Raw genomic sequence first — 22,116 nt, 5'->3', positions numbered from 1 at the left:
GCCATCTACTGTGGTTTATAGTTTCATTTATTTTGTGCAGAGCCCTAACATAAATAAAAAAACAGTCGTTTATATATTGGACACTGTTTCACTAAAATGTTTCATACAAAGAAACGAAAAAAAGAATTCGTGAATGAAATTAATGGAACTAAATCACTCTGTCTGAAGAACAGTTTATGGTCAATAAAAATACTCATACTGATTGAATCATTTATTCAGACGTCTGTAGAAGAGTACTAATAGTGAAGATCTAGTCTGAAGATGTGATGTTGCTTGAAGATCTTATAAAAACAGTCATTATCAGAAAAAAATATTACGTTATTGAAACTGAATAATTATATATCATCAGTAGAAATAACAACTGAATTTTACAATATGTAAAGTAATAAACAGTGATAGTGACTCATTGACACTTTTGAATAAAGCCTTGAATATAGTAATGTACTTGAAACATTCAGCTTTCAAAATTTTACTGATTCATTTAGTACAAGAAACAAATTATATAAATAAGCTATTGAAATATTAATAGAAAAAAAATCATTCAACTGGGCTTATTAAGGATGGATGTAGCCCAGAAGTTAATGCATTGGGCTAGTGTGGCATCATTTTGTATCTGCTGTGTGGGTTAAAAAAAGGTTAACACACAAACCTGTTAAGCACATAAGAAACTATTAGTTACCTATAGTGATAAGGTTTAGAAATTATTGTTTGTAAGTTACATAATAAGGCATAAGTATGGCATTATAACGGCTGATACTTGGAGCATAACACATCTTACAACTGTCTCGGAAACCTTGAGTATTTGTGTGTTTGATCTGCTCACATAGGACTTGCATGTTTAAAATATGGACAAAAGGATAGATCAGATAGGTTGATAGTCCAGTCAGAGAGACTAGAAGTAAGAGTAGCATTAACTTAGGAGAGATTACAATTATTTGTTTACTTGTATTTGATAACATACAAGGTGTTGAACCAACATAAACCCTTGACTAAAATGCAAGGGGCTGTAAATGTCAGAGAATGCTGCCCCAAATAAAGTAGTTTAAAAGTATATCTATAGTACACGTATAACTAACATATTTAACTCCAATTCTCTAAAAATTATTATTAATAGTAGAATTTCATTGAAAAGACAGACATGTTGTGTATATAATGTATAGGAAGTGTATGTAAAATAATTGTATGTAAAACATATTGTGCAGTTGTAAAATAGGCAGACAAAGTTTGTATAGAAAACATAACACAACATTGTTGGAGTGGGTCTAGTCATTGAATGTGATTACTAGTAGTAGATGATTGTTTATATTATTTGTAACACTGGCTGCTTGTGGATTTTCATGGTCAAGAAGTACACAACAAACATAGGGAAAATTTGACTGTTTTTCATCTAGCAGTCATCTCATTCATGTTGATTGTAATGGGAACATTTGTGACAGATTGAACTGTATTTTTTAAAATAATTTATTAATAATTTTTCTTGTGGGTTAACAACTTAAGTTTAGTTGGTAGAGCACTCACTTATAGAATGTAAGCATTTTTGAGTTTGAACCCCACTTGTGGGAAATGTAAAAATGAAATTACAATAAGAAAAAGTAAAAATTATGACAATTGTAGAAAAAAAACTGTTGTCCAGCATTAAAGCTATCCCACAATTCTCACATAAAGTCTGATGGTGGTCCTTATTTGTGACAAAATAAGGAAGGACTTCTGACGCAGTGGTGAAAGGATTGACTTGTAGTGCAAATACTCTCAAATTTGATTCCAACTCACTGGAAATTCACAAATCAAAGTAGCAATACAAAAACAAATGGAGGATTACTACACATGCTGAATCCATGATGTCACAAAACTAATGAAGTACAAAAGTATGCATAGTGTGGTGTATGTTGTGTACTTGGTTTGAAAACATTATTTTGTAGTTTGTTCCATTTTTATAATCTTATTCTTATATTCTTTACCGGTATCTGTATAGAAGAGGAAGTGTTTGAGCTTGTTTGTTGTATGTTTGTCTATCTGAAGTACTCATTCCAGAAGTCACTTTTGGACTGAGTCAGTTAAACATATATTTGAACAATTATTAGTTTGTTTGTGTAATCACTTAGTTGTGTGTTTCTTCTGCCACAAAATAAATGAACACATGCTTTCTTTCAAATAAGGAATGCTTGTAATCTTGGAAATACTGATGTTGTTTCCTTTGTACAGAAATATCTTGTACTTCCTCAAGCTTTGGCCGACACATCTGTGTCTTTTGGTGGAACTATGCATCTGGTACCAGTTGCCATATTCTACTTACTCTTTTGAATAAAATCTGTACTTTACTAATTAGGTACTTTGTTGTACATAATCATAATAAATAAAAAACAGCTGTATAAAGTTCATGGTTTAAGCAGTACAATAATACCATACAATATGGGGTTATAATTCATCTCAAACAAGCTTCCAATTTATTATGTTGCATATCTTGTTTCAAATAGCTGGAAATTTTAATATGAATTTAGAAGTTAATTCTGTATCAATATCTGTTGGATTTATTATATTTGCCAGCAAGTTTGACATGCATAATTTTCTTACTTAACACAAATATATTTTAATATACAAACAACAATACAATTTGTAATAATGATTATTAGAAATAATAATTTATATTCAAAGGCTTTACAAACCTATAAACAATATTAAGTCTTCTTTGTGGTCTAGAACTGAATATTTTATTCACAATGAGCAACTTAATTCTGGGTTGATAAACTAGCTAGCTCTCTATTCTTTGCTGGTATTGTGCTGTTTGCCAGCTTACTTTTCTTCAATGAGGGTATCTAATGTCCTCATATAAATATTAGCATCCAAAGCTAAGGTTTAACTGAGGTTAAACAGTTTGTAACATTCAAAACCTCTAAACATTTGTGGTCAAATATCTGTAGTTTCCCAGTCAGTAAGCATTTATCAGTTATACCTTTCAAAATTTATAGTATCATAACTGTAACAAACTAACACCTTCTCCACGTTGTGTTGGTTGCCTTTTATAAGCTTTAAGGTAAGGTTTTTTAAAAAAGTTGAGTTGGTAAAAATACTAGCACTCACTAGTGTTATATGTACATTGTTGATTCTTGCACTCCAGAATCTTCTACAAATTTAGAAAACAGGCAGTACTTTCACAATATACATCCAACAATACAAGTAACAGACATTTCTAAATGTATGTTAAACTAAAACAAACATCATTATTAAAGTAAATACAAAATAGTAAATATATTACACATAATATTCAAATTAAACTTACATAAGATAGATAAAACTAAAATAAGGTTAAAATATCATTATAGCACACAGTATTTACACTACAACACATGGTAACACCATTACACACAATTTAACATTATAGTGCATCTCTGAAAAAAAAAAAACACTGAACATTAAAGCACATTAATTAACACCTCATTGGCACCAAGTACTTCAGATGTAGTGTGGTTGATGTATAACATATTGCAGATATAGTTTGATTGACATTACATACTGCATATATAGTGTAGTTGCATATTACATATTGTAAATATAGTGTGGTTGACATGGTATTACCCATTCTTTCTTTCTGGCTCTCATAATTTCTTAGAATTATAACACACAATTTAATGCTAAAAAAACACCATGGAAACATTAAAACAGACAAATTAGCACCAAGAAACTTAATTTGAAAACTGTATATAACATGTGTGGTATATTACTTAATAACAGAAGAACTGCTTATTTAAATTACCAAGTTGCATCACAGTTCTATAACTGAGAATATAGAAATGAAAATGAATCTACTTTTTGAATGTTGTCATTTCCATAAAAGCTAACCAAATAAATTTAGGCTGTTAAAATACTAACCTCAGGTCCAATGGGTGATATTTTGATATTCTGTATGTACATTATAAAGATACAGCTTGTGTAGACAGTATTTCTTTTAGCCTAAGTAGAACTAATCTTTTGAAGAATACACAAATCAGTAGAAAGCTGAGATGTAAAAAGAAAACGAAACCTTTGTGTAATTGCTTCTTATGTCATTAAGAATAACAAGAGAGGTAAATCCTAATCATTGCTTGGAATCATTTAAAAAAACAACTATCTTAGATCCATAGTGAAATGTAATTAACTTAGAATTCCTATAAGATTTAAGCAAAACATTAAAGAAATAGTATTGTTTGATGGTCTCTAACCAACTTAGTTAATTGACTGTAATTGATCACAAACTGGCATCGGAACAATTTGTTTTTCATTTGTTTTGCTATATGGTTTTTATTTGCTCATTATGAGAAAAAAAATGGAGGAATGCAACAAGAAGCTTACACCAAGATCCTAATTACCAATATATTTTTAAAAGTTGACTTCTGTTTTTGAACAAAATTCAAATGTTTACTGAGACTTAAGGGGTAAGTTCAGAGTTTTTTATTTAAAATTTATAACAATTGGATACAAGTCAATTGTCTTCATTTAAAGGTTCACTAATAAACGTCATCTACCATATCTTCTCAACCAGATGAAGCAGAAAAAAAATGAGAAATATTTTCTCATTTTTCATTATGAGGAATTTTAAACTAAAATAAAAATTATTTATTTTCTGACATCAACTTCAAATGACTCAAATGCTTCAGCTTTAAGTTCTTTTGAAATCACTTATTTTTTTGTGCTAACTCTTTCATTATAGTGTAGACGATACCTTAGGTTTTTCACAGAAATATGACAGTTATTTCAGTTTTTTCCATATACATATGAAAAAGAATACAAAAGTGAAGTTAACATGATTCTTAAAGTACCATTGTTGCCCTTTGGTGTGGTTTGTCGTATGTGTGTGTAGAGAGGGGTGGAATATTTTGATAGGAGAAATGTATGGCTCTAATGTGGTGCATGTTGTTGCATCCATCACTTGGTGTGTTAGTAATATAAGCCTCTAGTTTGGTTAATAAGGCAGTGTTATATTTATGGCTAATTCTGCTAATGTAAGTTCAAAAAATATTTCACTTGTTTGTGCATGTGAGTGTAAGCAACATTCAGGAAATTTCCATTTCTCCTCACTTGCTTCAAATTGAAGAAAATGCACTAAAGTAAATTATTTTAAACTGGCATGTGTCACCATAATCATCAACGGATGAATTTCTCTCATCTTGTGTAGTAATAACACTGTTTAGTTCCTGGGATGAAGTTTATCACTTTTGTAAATTCCAGCAGAATTGAACTTTTGATCTAGTCTGTTATCCATATTTCTTCCTATTAATTTCATGCTAAGCCACTTTTTATAGCTACAGTGGCTATTATCATAAGTTCTAAATAGTAGGTTGGGTGAGTAAACCATTTTGTAGAACATATACAAAAAACCTCAGTGTTTGAAGATTGAACTTGGTTATCATTGTATTGTTATAATTTCATGCAAAGGATTTGTATGGTATATGACGAAAGCTTTAATCTTGTGTAGAAAGATTTTAAAAACCCACTTTCAGTTCTATCATAAATAATAGGGTTTATCTCAAAAATTTTACTCTTCATTTAACAACACTCTAAGTTGCTTTCAGCCTGAGTTTTATCCAGACTCATAAGCTATTCGTGAATGAAATAGACTGAAGAAAGAATAGGTATAGGGTAGTAATAAATTGATGATTTAAGTGATTGGTTTTATGTCATTCTTATTTGATGAAATGCAGTGGCATCTTTGTAGTTGTGATTTTTTCTTTTCTCGTTGGGAAATTGAAGGTTACTGAAATAATAAAACTATTAATTTTTCTCTGTAGGTGTCATGAACTTTGTTTTGAAATGCACAAGGTTTTTGTCTCATCCAAAGTGATATTTAAGTGTTTGTATATAGGTGATTTTGATTTCTACTACTATTGTTATGAGTGTAATGAGTTCCCTAAAATTTTTATGAGTGTAAAGTGATACTGATTTTCTCACTATGAAAAATTGCCCATCAATTTATACGTGTACAAAACATACATGCTTAATATTAAGGGTGATGCTCTGCACTGTGAAGTTGCCTTTTTTTTTCTGAAAAAATGGAAATTTGTATGCAATATTTGAAGTTGTCAACTGCTTCCACTTTTCAAATTCCACAGTTCAAAAGGTTTAATTCTTTGGCTATTTAGGACAGAAAGTGATAGAACATTTTTGTTAAACTCACTGAATATTTACACTTCTAACCAAAAAAATAACATATTTTTGTAATTTTATATTATGTTGATGTAGCTTGTCTTGATAAGTTTTGTATGTAATTAAATTAAAATCTGAAAGTTTCAGCTTTCAAGCAGTGGTGTCTTAGTCAGCATTACAAGTAATGTATTCCTTTGAATACTATGGTTACAGGCTTGATTCTTCCCTGATCACAATTTTCACTTCTTGTGGAAAATTCTAAATCATTCTTTCATCTTATTTAAAAAGTGACAAAGTGTAAGCTGTAATTGAGAAACTCTAAACCAATCACTTTGAAAGAGTGAAAAGTTATTGCTGCTTTCAACTGCATTCATTTCTTGATGTCACACCCATTAGACCTGTTTTGTTTTGCTAAAAATGTTATATAAAATAATGGTATATATCAATCAAAAACAAAAATCCATTTGCCTTGTTGTCAGTAGGCCTTGATTATTGTTTTGTGTAAATAAATCTTATCATAATGTTAATGTAATAAACAATTTATGAGCTTAATGTTAAAATTACTATATATATATATATATATATGTGTGTGTGTTTTTTTTTACTTTAAAACAAGCGTAAAACGTATTACTGGATTTTATCATGAAAAAGCATTCAGTGAAACTTTGTCGGACATATCGTCTAGAAAACTCTGACTGTGTATGGCTAACGTCTCCACGATTAGATTAAACTCTCAAGTTGAATTGTAACTGTTACTTTGTGGTTGGTAAATAATGTTAAAGATCAATGGTTTTAAATAAATTGTTTCTTAATTACATTATTTGTTAGAAACAGTAATGTTTGACATCTATAGTGTGGCAAAATTAGAGGTTTCATTGAAAACAGTTGCTTTAACTTGAAACTAACTTTCTGAGAAACTGTAATATAAAAATTAGTTTTGTTGAGAAGTAAAGTCTTTTAGTTTAAGGAAATCTCTTTTTGAGGTTATATTTTAAGAAACGAAATTATAGAAAAGGTTAATTGCATTTTTTAGCTGCAACATACAATATACATATAATGGCTCAGAGTTTAGTACAAACTTTCAGCTAATAGCTCCAGTATCTTTTGACCAATTTAAGATCTAATGTTAGACTCAGGAGGTCAAATCCTTTTGATTGATATATTTGACCATGCTCTTGGTCTTATAGTTTAAATTTCTCTAACCCTGCCTAAATGAATTTCAGTGTTGAGAGTAGGCTGGTAGAGATACCAACAAGTAATAAAATTGAATTGGGTATATGTGTGCCCTTTGTTTGGTATTGCTATTACACAAAAATATACCTAATTAAAGTGGGGGAAAAATCTCAGATTAATATACTTTAATCCTGCCTAAAACCCTTCGAGGTGGATTTCTATAAGTAGTGTGAAAAGGACCTTCCAGAAAAGCTTCTGTACTTTCAGCTTACCTTCTTTACCATTCACCTACATGTTTACTGTGCGTGGTGACCCGTAAAGGGAAGAAGTGATTCTGGTGGTTGAGATCCAATCCCAACATGCCACTTTAGCCTTGAATTATAATAGACAGATGGCCTTGGTGTGGCCTCCTCAGGATCATTTGGTTGGTCCTGTTAGGCTAGGGTCAACTGGGTATCAGTGTTGAGCATTTGCAATGGGTGTTGTGGACATTGTCTGTTACTGGCATTGGGGTATAGTGCTCATGAACACTTGGTGTTGCTGCAATGTCCTTTGTTGGCATTCTAGTGCATCCTCTTGTAGGGCTCCATGGTGGGTGAGATCAGTGGCCACTGAATCTGTCTTTATTCACTATGAATTATCCAATTCTTGAAAATAAAATAAAAAAACATCTGATTGTAAAATGATCACACATGGAATACTGTTGCATATTCACCATCATATTCAGATTCCATACCTCTATTTCTCATCCTTCATTCATTATCTGAAAAATCCTTAGAGCAGATGTGTCCATTTTTATTTCAAAAAGGATTAGAAGATCTCGCTGGCTCATGAAAGTCAGTTAGGAAGTTGTGCTCCAATGACATTTTGGTGGAAACATCTACACCATAATGCACTGAACTTTGAAGGCCATTGAGGATATACGTATCGAAGTTACTCCCTATGCTACTTTGAATTCCTCAAGAGGAATTATTGTTGAGAGGGATTTAAAGAACATTTTCGAGTTGGAGATCCTTGCTAATTTCTCCACTTGGAGTCTCTGTGGTGTGTCATATCTCCACTTGCAAGGAAGGAAACATCACCACTATCATTGCAATTTATTTGAACTATAAGATATGGTCAAATATTCCCAGCGATTACTGATACTTCCAGTGTCAGGAGCTCATTCATTTGATGACGTTGTGTCGTGGTTCTTTGACATGTGCTCATTGTGGTGGCATAGACCACAACACCTACAAGTGCAAACTGGAACCTCACTGTGTTAACTGTAGTGGTTCCCATTCCTCTTACTTTCATTCTTGCCCAAAGTGGATGGAAGAGAAAGAGGTACAAGGTTTAAAAACTGTGAACAATATTTCTTACCTGAGAGTCAGAAGTTATTGTCCCCCACTCCATTTCAAACATATGCTTCTGCACTACATTCTACTGCTACAGAGGGAGTGCAGATCAATTTTTCTGTGCCTCGGACAGAGTCGTTCTTCAAAAGGTGTAACTGTTTCTGTCTGTGTAACAATGAAACATTTTCTGTTAAGTTTCTGTAACTAGTATTGGATAATATTAACACATCTAATATGGAAAAGGGTACACATGCTTGTGCAATATTTTTTAAAGTAACCTCTTATGTAGGGAGTTACTTATTTTCTACCCCATATATACCCATTTATGCATTGTGGATAGCCATACACATCTTTGTTTTAAATAATAATGTCAGCTTTGTCTATAGTAACTTATGTTCAGTCAGTAATAAAACTTCAGTTAAAGGTGATGATTTGCCATCCCCATTTTATAGATTTCTCTGACATTTTATACCCAAGTTTGATCCATAAAGAGCACCCCTTACTAGAGATATTCACAGTGCTCTTGGAGCACTCTGTTACATAAGAGAACTAATGGCATGAGGTAAAAAAGATGTTATTGTAATATTTACAACCTATTTAAGTGTAATGCTGTGAGACTGTGGCTTCCCTATAACAGTGGTACTCAGATTACTGTATTGAGTCAGACAACAACTTGCAGTACATGCTGTTGAGTAACTGTGCTCCTTGTTTGTTTGTGTATTAGAGATTTGTTGTGTACATATAGAACTGTTGTAGTATTGCCTGAAAATTCTTAACAGCAGATAAAATTAAAACTTTGAAATTTGTAACATGGATGATAATAGTAACAAAATAAACAATCTAGGCATTACTTTTTTTGTATTACTAAGCTTTCATCTAATATTCTACAGACTTGAGAGAGAGAGAGACTGTTTTAGTATGTTCATATCAAAACAGCCTTTTTATGGCAAAAAATGGCTAAAGAAAAGCTTGCAAAAAAAGTAATAACTTTTTATGCTAATCTAGATGTGTGTTTCTGCTAGTGGGAACTGTAGTGACATCTAAATATTTGGATCACCACAATTTCCCACTTGAAGAGTGCAATACCACTATGTTTATTATGGCTTTAGAGAATGTCTTGGTCCTTTTAGTTTTAAAATATAATATACCAAGATTGTTAAACATTATAAATGTAGAGGACATACAGTTTTGATAAAATACCTTCAGTGTTCTCCATATAAGTGAAAAAGATTGCACAGCAGAGCATTTAGCTTTGCAAAGAACTCTGAAACTGTACATGAAGATATCTGAAGCAACACTTTCACCAGCAGAGTAAAGGCTGTGGTTATGAAAGTGAACTCTGTGACCCATAAAACAATTTGTAATAAGCAGAATGTATCTCCATGTACAGTTAGGAAGAAAATAAAGATTTACATCTGACATTAATAAAGAATCACAAACCAGAAGTTCACAATCTTCTTGCTACATCTTAAATCAGTTGCTGTTTTGTGTGAAAGGTATACAGGAAATTGAAATCAAATTAATCTTCTTTCCCCACACACCTGTCATGTTCCTTGTATCAAACACGAAACATTGATGCATCAGACCCTCTCTTTGGTCAGTTAATATGGTTAAAGAGCAGATTACCATCCATAATTTTTATATCAACATTTGGTTTTGCTTCACCATAAGGGTTGCTTCATTGCCTTTCCTCATGTGTCTGTAATCAGCAAAGAGAGAGAGTAAAAGAAAAGAGAATTTATATCATAACAGTTTCTCGTATATGAGGTTCCTCTTATCACAGGTAGCAAGCATATGTCCAGACTTTTTCCATGTCAGAGAGACTTTTCCCAACTCTAACACCTTTTATCTCATTTTCATAGTGGCCATATTTGTATAAATTAGCTGATAAAATTTATAAGGCCAACTTTAAATTTCACAGCTATATGACCACTCATCCCTTCTACATTATGCACATTCACCATGTTTATACCAATGCAAATATTCACTGTATTAACTATCAGGCCCAGTTACTTTTGTAATATATTTGTCATTTTTCTTTAACCATTTTCTTTATTTCTATCTGCCCTCATTATCTAGTTTCTTTTTTTGATATTTTGCTTGTAATTATTTTTATTGTAGCCGTAACTGACTTCTGCCAGAAAACATTTACTCCATAACTAAAGACATGTAGCAAACCTACTTTAATGTTCATTCTTAAACCTGTTTTTGCAATAGATTAATGCCTAGAAGTCCATCTTTGGACTTTTCATATCAAATGTATGTCTGTTCAACAAATTGGTCAGAAGAGACTTCATTCCACACACTTTTGTGTCGAAATGTATGTTAACTTATCATAGATGGGGGTTTGCCTTTGTCATCAGTCTTAGTGCAACATGTCACCAAATGTACCAACCATAACTCCAGTGACCTGCAATTGCAGGGGTTATCTCTTCAAACAATATCAGTGTGACAGTAAGTTCCCTTCTTTTTCCACTTTGACAGATGCATGCAATGATTACAGAATTAGAGACAGGCAACTTACAGATCATTGTCTTTCTCAACACGGCTTCTAGTTGCTTAATAACTATCTTTACCTATATGGACAAAATGCTTCAAAAATAGTTACCCCATTCTTAGTGCTCTTATTGTTATTTGGCCATACGTTTCTGTGTAGCATGCTAGTAACTCCTTTGAAATCAGCATTTAGCAACTATTCTAACCCAAGTCTATGTGATATGATTCAGTGTGTATGTGTGTGTGTGTGTCACATAACTCCTCTTAAACAACTGGTTGCACTGCCTTTTAAGTGGTACCAAACAAATTGTCTCTCTTCTGAGCTTTGCACAAAGGTAACCTTTTTACCTTAACCCTTGGGAACCAAGGGATTTTCCTAAAAGCCATTCTTCTGAACTGCTGGAGTCATCAACTTCTAAATGATACCAAATGAATTGTCTCATTCCTGAAGCTTGCAAATGAGTAAAACTTTTCATACAACTCCTTAGAATACTTGGGTATTTTGTAAAAAAAAACTTATGCAGATTATCTGAAAACGGACTTCAACTTGGCATTGATTTACATTAGATCAAGTACATAAGTAAGGCTGCTAGTTACCATTTCAAATCTGGTTAAAGAAATTAAATTTACCTTATAATAGCAATGATCATTAAACTGAAAAAGTGCAAATAGTAGTTCAATCATTAAATTTGCAGTATACCAGCCTTGTAAATGTGAACCATAGGTTTGCAAGTTCACTAGTCTTTTCATAAGATTATCAATGCAGCTTTAAAAAATGACATGATTGTATGAGTACTGTTTTATCAAAGTTATTCCAGTTATTTGGTTCAGACCACTTTATTTGTGTAACCTTTTTGTAGAGTAACGTGATACCGACTAGACAGATGCATTTGTTGACCATGTTGATGTTTTAAAATGCTCGAGGGTGCTAGGTTGTTACCCGTCAAAATCTCGTTCAGTTCATATCAAAGATAAAAAAAGAATCTTATAAGATTCAGACAAAATTTATCACTTGGCAACTGAACTACTTGACATAGCAGCATAATTATATTATCGTAGATATTGGACACTTTCAATACATAAAGATATGGGTGTGAGTAATACTACATTAAGAGATTTGGAGTGATCTGTTGAATACATAGTCGATATAGTATAGATTAGCTGTGAAGAAAAAGAAATAACACGTACGTATTGCATCGCTATAATATTGCATAACACAATAAAAAATACATTCACTGTGTTATCCTCCAGCGTTGTAGGAGAGTAAAAACATAATGGTTTATGTTTCACTTTACTAATGTGTAATCTAGTGAAAGCACTGATAATATTTTGGTTGTGTTTTTTATACTGTTTTTCAACATAACTAGAGTATAAATTAATTAATTTATGTGACATTGCTCACCTCTAAAATTTAATACAATAGAACTATGTTGTATATAACTGAACTATCATCCAGCATTAGTTAATTGTAATGTTGTAAACAAATGCATTAGCCATGTAAAAACTACAATGATAGGATGGAAACGTATCTCAGAGTACGAACCATGTTGTTAGATTAATTGGGCAGTGAAGACATTTGCAGTCAATTCAAGTTACTTTTTAAAACAATTTCATGTTAATTTGTATCAGACTTGTAGAGTAAAACGTTATATCGATAAAACCCTTAATATTAATCTTGAAATTTTTCACTTCTGTTGAGAAATACAAAAATAAAGCAAATCTTAGAGGATGTTTCCTTACATGTTTATACCTTAGTGTACAATGAGTCTCTGAGAATGCAACGATGTATTGTTTCATCGTATGTATAATCTCCCTCTTACATGCATATATATACACACACACACACACACACACACACACACACACACACATGAACATTTAATAATAAATATGATTATAAATACAAAGCTATTTTAAGAAAATTGTTTGATGACGCCATCAATTTAAAGGTCGATTTTAAATGTAGGAGGTTTGTTTGTTTTATGAATTTCGCGCAGAGCTATACGAGGACTATCTGCCCAAGCAGATATATACTATTATATGGTATATAACTATTTATTATGGGTGCTCTTATAGAAAATTACCTGATTTTTTTCCATTAGAGTCCATAATCGTAGTTATATCCTCTTTCTTACCACTGATGTCTCTCCTTTCACAGTCAAAAGGTTTTACTGCTGTTGTTTTCACTCTTGGCTGTCATTCTTCTTAGGTGTTTCTTTATTACGTCTTATTTACTCTCCCAATTATTTCTTCCCTCTCACAGTGACAGATTCTAATTAAGGACATTATAAATACATTACAATTTTGTCATAGTATTAGTAAAATATTTTTCTTAATATATGTTTTGTTTTTCTATTCTTAATTAAGCCAATCCTAGTGGTTACTATCATCAAAAGGTTCCCGCCACAGTACTGCTGAACACGCACATTGGATTTTCAACTGTGTGTTTTGTAGGCATGACAGTCAATCGTGCTGTTTGATACAAACTTGAACAGAGTCTTTCTGGCTGCTGGTGACTCTGATTGACTGCCTTTCTTCTGTCCATCAGCTCAAAATTAGGGACTTGAGGTGATTGAATCTTTTACCTGATCAGTTAGGCCTTGAACCACGTGCGTTGTCACTTAGGACTATTTTTTGTTGTTTTTTTCTAATTTTTTGCAAATCTACATGATGGCTATCTGCACTAGTCATTCCTAATTTAGCAGTGTAAGACAAGGAGGAGGGAAGCTAGTCATCACCACCCATCGCCAACTGTTGGACTACCCTTTTACCAATAAATAGTGGGTTTGACCGAACATTATAACGCTACACGGCTGCCAAAAACGAGCATGTTTGGTTTGACAGGGGTTCGAAACCGCGACCCTAACGTTAAGAGTTAAGCACCCTAACCACCTGGCCACGTAGGAGGTTGCATGAAAGCTGGTTTTACGTGTAGTAGTTTATCATTTTAATAACTTAAATTGTGAAGAAAACTGTAAGCGAAATCGAAATGAGTTCTGAAATGTTATAACAGATGTGTGTGTGTCCGTACTTCTAAAAAATTATCTATTCAAAGTATAAACTGTTCTGTGTGCAGTATTTTCTGAAACATAGAGTGAATAGGAAATATTGAATTTCGACACTTTCTCCAGTACTGTTAACTTGATTTTACCATCTGTTTATCTTTCATATTTTTATTGGTTTTTAAGATAAACAATTCAGTTTGTCTTAGTGAGAAGTCAGTTTTATCGCCGTTTTTGTATTACAAGTACAGATTTAGCAGTGGTACTGCCTAAAGATATAACAGTTAACCAAACGAAGGCTACTGTAGAGCGTAGAACTTGTTTTGACGTTACGTTAGATGGCATCCTTAAGGTATTGATATCGACTAAGGCTCAATAATTCTCGTGGGAGTAGTGAATAGTCCGCGTTTGCCAGCGTCCTCTAGTGCAGGTTTTTGTTTAGTGTTAAGTTCTTACCTTACGCTACAGTAATCGATAATAAGAACTTAGTTTCATCAGTGTCTCAGACATTCACAAGAACTAATAGAATTAACTATTCACAAATTGAACATTCCTTATAGAAAAAACTTATCATTATTGGAATTCATGAGAAAACTAGTGACACAAACAACATCAAATCATTATCTAAAGCAGTTTTCTACGAAACTTAAATATTACTTCGTTCTTTAATTGTTAAGTAACCTATAGCTTCGAGTTACACTTTGTTGTATAGTATTTTATAGCTAGTTTTTGTTTGTGTGTGTGCATGTCGTTTATAAATCAGTAATGTATCCAGTTACATGTCATCAAAAACTGAATTTCTATACCAGTGGTAGGCAAGTCACAGCGCAGAAAACCCGTTGTGTGGTTTTACGCTTAGTAACAAATATTGACGTATGATATACTTTATTTACAAGACCGTAATACAAATTGTACACGTTTATTGTTGGTTTTTTTTACACATTGGAAATTAGTTTCGAAGACTTTGTTAGTTTTTTTCCAAATTCTATAATATATTTTTCGAGTGTGTATTTAAATAAAACAAGTGTTGTCAAATATTGTTTCCTGTTTTATAAGATTACCTTATCAAAAGTGACAAGTCCAAAATTGAATTACGATACCAGATGCACAACTTGATAAGCGAACTTTCGTGTCCTGATTCTACTGAAGACCATGACGTCAGTAAACATGCAGTGATGTTGTCTTATCCTATTACGTGACGCCGAATGCTTAATATGATCAAGTTTTGCTGCGGTCATTGTAAACTCTTCTTACATATTGATTTTGGTATATTATATTAATGTCGGAGTGAACTATATTTATTCTTCAAGTACTTTCTTGTAAAACCACACTAGTTACATCTATATAGTTTACTTTTCCGTTGATCTTTGAAGAACAGTGGTCAAGTTAAAACTAAAATAAAAAACATACATCAGATACAAGTAAATGAATACTTTGACAGTGGAAATTTTTGTCATCTGTACATGAATAATATGGTATTAAGTAGGATTAATTCTTCTGTTGGTATACAGTATACTTCTTCAGCATAAAATGATGGTCTTTCTCCACCGCCTTCCCTTAACAAAGTATAAACTCAATTCGAACTCTTGGACAGTATGGGTTAGGAACTGCTTCGAATATAATAAAGCTGTGGACTTGAGCCGTAGCCAAATATATTAATATTGTCGAGTTGTGTCGGAAAACAGTCAGGTGGTGTGTGGGTGGGTGCACAACCACCAGGGTTATCATGATCGACGAGTTCGTCTATTATGAATTGTGGTGGTTTGTTCTATGGGGACGTTTACAATAATAATAACCTAAATGGGGCGTGTGGTGTATCTACTATATAAAATGTGTTTTAGAACGAAGTAATTTCTATTGTTAACTATGCAGCAGTTAACGAATCTGTTAAGACAAGCGAACTACCACTGTAAAAACTTGACAGCTGTCAGTAATTTATTTCTCATACCTATAATAAAGCCGGGAATATTCCCGGCACTGAAACGTAGTTCTAGTGAGGCAAAATGCTCAAGTTTTATGATCTGTACTATATCGTTAACATCTCCAAAATAAATTACAGATATCCAGGGTTTGGTTACTTTTAACTGTATTTCACTGTCTTCAGTTCTGATATTCTTGTACCAAAGAATACAAATCGAATTTTGACATCCACTTAGGAGTTAGATATGACATATTACATACACTCATTTGTAATTTGGGTCGGGCATCGCCAAGTTTATAGTGTGCAGGTCTGTAAACCAAATGATCCAATGCTCGCGTCCCGTTGCAGAAAAAAAATCGCTATATTACGTTATTTTATTTTATTGTTGTGAAGCTTAGAAGTAAGGCCAGTATTTGTAAGTTTACTATTATTGTGTGATTACTGTATGTGAGAGTTGAGGGGTTGATGAGCTGTGTAATATTTATTGTATCTATTAGAAACTGAAATAATGTAATGTCCCACAGCGTGATCACGGTATCACTCCTTCTTTTGAAGAAAGAAACCCCCTCTCTTACATGTGTGTTCGTTTTGTTATGATATAAACGCCTTTTATTGATGAAGCGTGATTATAATTTGTCGTAAGTCTATTAATATTACTATTTTCTGATGACATCTCTTATTAAATATACTTATTTTGTATCAGTCCATGCTGTGGTATATATTATTATTTTCCCGAAAGGGGCCGAAGGTCACCTGGAATGAGTCATTGTTTTAACCATTCGCACCACGATGGAGATTGTAGAGAGATTGAATTTTGCGCAAAGCTACTAAAGGGAAAGCAGCTAGTCATCGCCATCCACCGCCAACTTTTGGGCTACTCTTTTACCAACGAATAGTTGGATTGACCGTAACATTATAACGCCCCCACATCTGAAAGGGCGAGCACGTTTGGTGTGACGGGGATTCGAACCCACGACCTTCGGATTACGAGTCGAGTGCCTTTAGCATCTAGACATGCTGGGCCCACTACAATGGAGTTCTGCGTTGTGTGTCGGTTATTCAGTAGACACTAAAATGACGCAACGTAAGGGACACTTAACGTTTTACTGTATTGTCGTGACGTCAATTAAACGCGCGCATGCCGGCAACCACAAGAAGAATTATGCACTATGAAGGCTACAATACAGCATAATCATTTTGGTTTTATTTACTTTTGTAACCGAACTCTTTGAAGGCCATGCGGAATTACATTAGATTTGTAAAATTCCATAAGTACAGTGAGTGATACACTGTTATTTGCAGTAATCATTGTATTAGCATAATGTAATATGCATTGTTGTTTACAATGCTCCACCAATATAATGTGGCGTGCATTGTCATTAATAGTATTATTTCATCAACATGGTGCGGTGTCTAATTAGCAGAAGAATTCCCTCAGCATAATGCAAGATCTATTATTGGCAGTAATATTCTATCAGCAAGATGCAACGTGTGTCATTGGCAATAGTGTTTCATCAGCATAACGAAAAATCTTTTATTTTTAGTGGTATTTCATCAGCACAATGCAACACGTTTCATCAGCAGTAGTATTTTATCAACAAAATGCTCCTTCTATTACTGGCATTAGAATTCCATCAGCATGATATGGGAAACATTAAAATTGCGACAGTGTTGCTCCTAGAAATGGAAAGGTGTTAAAAATAATCACGAATTCTGGTATGGTTTTATGTGTGAAGACGTGTTTCTTTCAAAAAACTTGCTGTTAGCATTAGCGTTATGTTATTTCAAATGGAGGACCTTACGTGTCCCGCCCGTCTTCAATGGACTCACTTCCTGACCTCAGCAGAAACTTCAGTCTGGTCAATTCGTTCTTTGTATCCGATCAGCTACTAATAAGATTTAGTGTGAATACACTAGTGTTCTTGAATGGTTAACGCTCTTTTGTGATTTGTTTGTAGTAGGAGCACGTGAACAGTAGTTACTAAGACGTACGTGGTATCAGATTGTTAGGCGTATGGGTCTGATAATCTATAATGCGCTGATTTAATAACTTTTTATCTTATCGTAGACGCTCACGTAGATATTTTGTTTAGAACTTAAAATTGAAAAGACTTAACGAAAAAGGAAGAATGATTATTAGATAACAAATAGGAAAGAAAGCTATAATATATAATGTTGCTTAAATGACATTTCAATGCGAAAATCTTAATAGACAATGTAATTACACCCTGTGGTCAATTAAATTATTGAAGCTGTTTTATCTCGTGTATGTATATAAACTTATATCCTTAGTAAATAATAGCAATAACATAATACTTGTTCACAATAATAGTAGGTCGAGCATGGATGAGTTCTTCACCATTATTAAATATTTTTGTGTTACCCTTAAAGATGTTGCAACTGAAATCATTATTATTTTACGACTTGTCAATGAAAGACTGTCTTGTTTAAAGGTTACCAGAAATAGCTTTGTGAGTGTGTGTGTATTATAACAAAATATAATATTTAAGCTTGATACACATAATATTAGGATGAGCGTAGACAAGTGGTTAGCACACCGGATTATTGATTCTCGGTTCGTGCCCCGGTACTGCAATAAAAATAGTCGCGTTCCGCAATTTAGGATCGTAAGAGTGAGGGTCAATACCCACTGTATTGTTAGAATAGACCACAAGCTGAATATATTTTCCAAGGAACAAATGTATTATCTTGTAAGATTGTATCAGTTAAGTAGCTGATATTTATTGTTTTTCGCTTTATTCACATATACATGTTTTTCTTCCAGCCCCTCGATGGCTCATTAATATGTTTACGGACTTAAAACGCTAAATACGGTATTCGATTCCATTCAGTGGACAGAGAGCAGATAGTCTATTTTATAGCTTTGCATTAAGAAAACTATGACAACAAGAACGATTATCGTTTTGGTTTTAATATATTATATAAAACTTAAGAGCTGAACATTAGATGAGTTGACTTCTGTTTTATAATGGTTTACTGAAGGGTAAGAAATCCTAAACGGGTGGAGTTCGCTTTCGACACGATCTCGTGCACACAATAATGGTATGAATATTTCAAAAGACAGTTTCTATCTTACACGGTGTTGCGTTCTGTTCCATCATGGAATTAACCGTCTAGTTGGAAGAATTAAACCTGAAGGTTTGTCTGCACCCCGAGGTTATTTCTCAGTGATGTCTTATCGAAAATGACAAACTAAAGTTCTTCATTTGATTGTATTCAGTCGAGTAATCCTCCCCTGAGCCATGTGTATAAAGTGAAAACGGTTCTGCTTGGTGTGTATAAGCCTCTTTTCTTTTTTTGCAGAGAGAATTCATTAATTTCGGATCGGTTAACAAAATCCAACACCAACCCAATCCATGCGGAAATGTAGGGTTCAATCTACCATGTATAGCACACGAGCATGGTAGATCATGAACAGATTGTGGTGTTATGGTTGATTATCTACTTAAAAGTGCTGGATATGAAACGTCATATCACCAAAAAGACCACAAGCTGCCTTGTTCATAAAATCTTTGACCCAAACTTTTATTCGTCAATGTCTGTCGATAAGAATTTGACGAAATATTTTGACTTATTTTTTATGTAGAGATAATATGCGTGATCAAACTTTTGTAAAAAAAAAGTATAAATTAATATTCTTTAATAGTAGATGGTGTATAGCTAATTCTGTTTAGTTCATCTGTGAACACACTGAACACTTTTCGTGATTTGGTTTCCACCTGAACTATAAATGCTTACTAGAGTATAGTTGAAGAGTAAAGACACATTTCGGTTTACATAATTGAATAATTAAAACTTTACGTGTAAAGAATTTTACTGAACTCTCAATTTCCAAAAGGAGGAAACTTAAGTCTCAGTTTTCTTTATCTAACAACAAATCTTATCTTTTATGTGAGATTACATTAAATTAAAAACTCATGTTAAATGTTTTTGACCATTTTATGATGTCGGGTACCAAATTCGGAGTATATTTTTACTTGATGCCCACAATGCCTTGTTTTTATTGATATTCTAAGCTGGTTTTATCTTAAGATAAAAGTAAGAATTTTTGTGTGAAACATTTTGAAATTACTCCTTACTTCGACTTCAGGAGTTTTGAAATTTAAACTTCTGCCTTTTCCTGATGCCTTAAAATATGGGTAAAGTCTTAAAAGACATTATAGCTCCTCCACTCATGTTTTTTATTTTCCCAAATATATTTGCTACCAGTTCGTGTGTTAGCTGTTTTAATTACGTATCCTTTTGTTTTATTTTATCCTGATAGGCCATGTTTCTTGATTGTGAACAAAGAACATTAGTGTTGCATGTTAATAAAGATAAAAGAGCTGCTCAACATGTTTGGAACTTACAGTTGTGGGTACGGCAGAAGAGTGACAGTTGATTCAATTATTCCTTTGAAAGTCGGTCGAATCCATTGTGAAAAATGATTCATTGGGATGTGGGAGGGGCAGGTGCTTTGCCCTTCTTCCCTCCTGCACTGATGATGTTGATTCGTTTAAGTCAGCACAGTTAAGAGCACTGTTGAACATCACTTAAATGAGGGTTCTGTATTTACGTAAAGTTACTATTATAATTATATTGCCCCTATCAGTGTCATGTCCATTTATGTTCAAAGTTGAGTATTTGTACTGGAAACTCTTTGCTTCATTTGGAATGTAAACAGTCTTGCATTATACAAATAGTCATATATATTCCAATGTTTTTTCATTCGGTAATGCATTTAGTATGTACTTAACATTAATACCTAATAATACATAGTTAATACAGCACCTATTGTGACTAACTTCTTAAGAAGGAATTAGTTCAAAATTACGCACGATTGGATTATACATTGTTTAAACAGCCAGGTCAGTTGCTTATAAGGCGCAACATGAATGGCGATACCGAAGTATTAAGTTTAGAAGTGCTAGAATTGTTAAGAATCTGTGTTATTAAATAAGTATCACTTTAAGTCAAGTGTCGCACGTGGCTGATGTGGCTCCTACCAGCATTTGTTATTGTGTTTGTTTTATGTACACTACAACAACCTGCTGTCAGACTTTTCCGGGCAAAAACTACCTGTTGGGTACCATTTTGCAAATCTGAGGCAAAGTTGACAAAGCGCTCATAACTTGTGTTTTTTCCATGTAGCGCATCCGTATGCTTTTAATATTACACCAGTATCGTATCCAGTGTTGTATTTGTTGCATGTCATACAATCACATGAGCTTTTAAATTATATATTGTGTAACATTTGCATATCATAAGATGGTGACTCCCATTATATAACCTTGCATGTTTTAAATAGAAGCGTGATTAAGCTTTTAACCCTAACTCCTATTCTCTTACAATATGTTTTCATCTTCCATCGTCTGGATTCTACTTGAAGCTTCATCCTCTACAAGTAAAAAAAATGTGTTCATTAATACATTGTTTCCACTTGTATTTTCATTTTGTATGGGAGCGAGAACACAATTTGGTATGTTTTACTACCCCTCGGTGTGGGTTCCTGTACGTGGTAAGGGGACCTTCCAGGGAAGGCTCTCTTCTTTCATTTTACCTCCTCTGGGATCTAAACATTCACTCACATGTTTGCCCTGCGTGGTGACTCGTGAAGGGGATGAGAGGATCCTGGTGGTTAAGAGGTCCAACCCCAACACACCACTTTGTCCTTGAATTCCTGTAGACGGGCGGCCTTGAGGTTACACCTCATGCTACTTTGAATTCATCACGAGGAGTTATTGTTGAGAGGGATTTGAAGAACATCCAGGAGTCGGGTATTCTCGCTGGTTTTTCCACCCAAAGAGTTTCTGCAGTGAGACGTATCTCCACTCACAAAGATGGAAGTATGATGCCAACTAATGTCCTAACTCTGACATTTACATCACCACATCCACCTGCCACCATCAAGGCAGGTTATCTTAATTGCAGGGTACGTCCATGCATTCCAAACCTTCTCAGATGTTTTTAGTGTCAGCAGTTCGGTCATTCAAAGACGTCATGTCGTGATTTCTTAACGTGTGATCGTTACGGTGGCAAGGACCACGATGCCTATAAGTGTGAAACAGAC

At 33.4% G+C, this 22,116-nt stretch overlaps 1 protein-coding gene across 13 annotated transcripts in view; it reads left to right on the top strand.

Moving 5' to 3' along the window:
- LOC143222881 (EH domain-binding protein 1-like) overlaps window positions 1–22,116 on the top strand; it is a 139,611-nt gene that overhangs the window by 66,171 nt on the left and 51,324 nt on the right. The gene's annotated exons all lie outside the window — the stretch shown is intronic.

Source organism: Tachypleus tridentatus, chromosome 8, assembly GCF_004210375.1.
Source record: "Tachypleus tridentatus isolate NWPU-2018 chromosome 8, ASM421037v1, whole genome shotgun sequence".
Lineage (NCBI taxonomy): Eukaryota > Metazoa > Arthropoda > Merostomata > Xiphosura > Limulidae > Tachypleus > Tachypleus tridentatus.
This window is presented reverse-complemented; position numbering and strand designations above follow the sequence as displayed.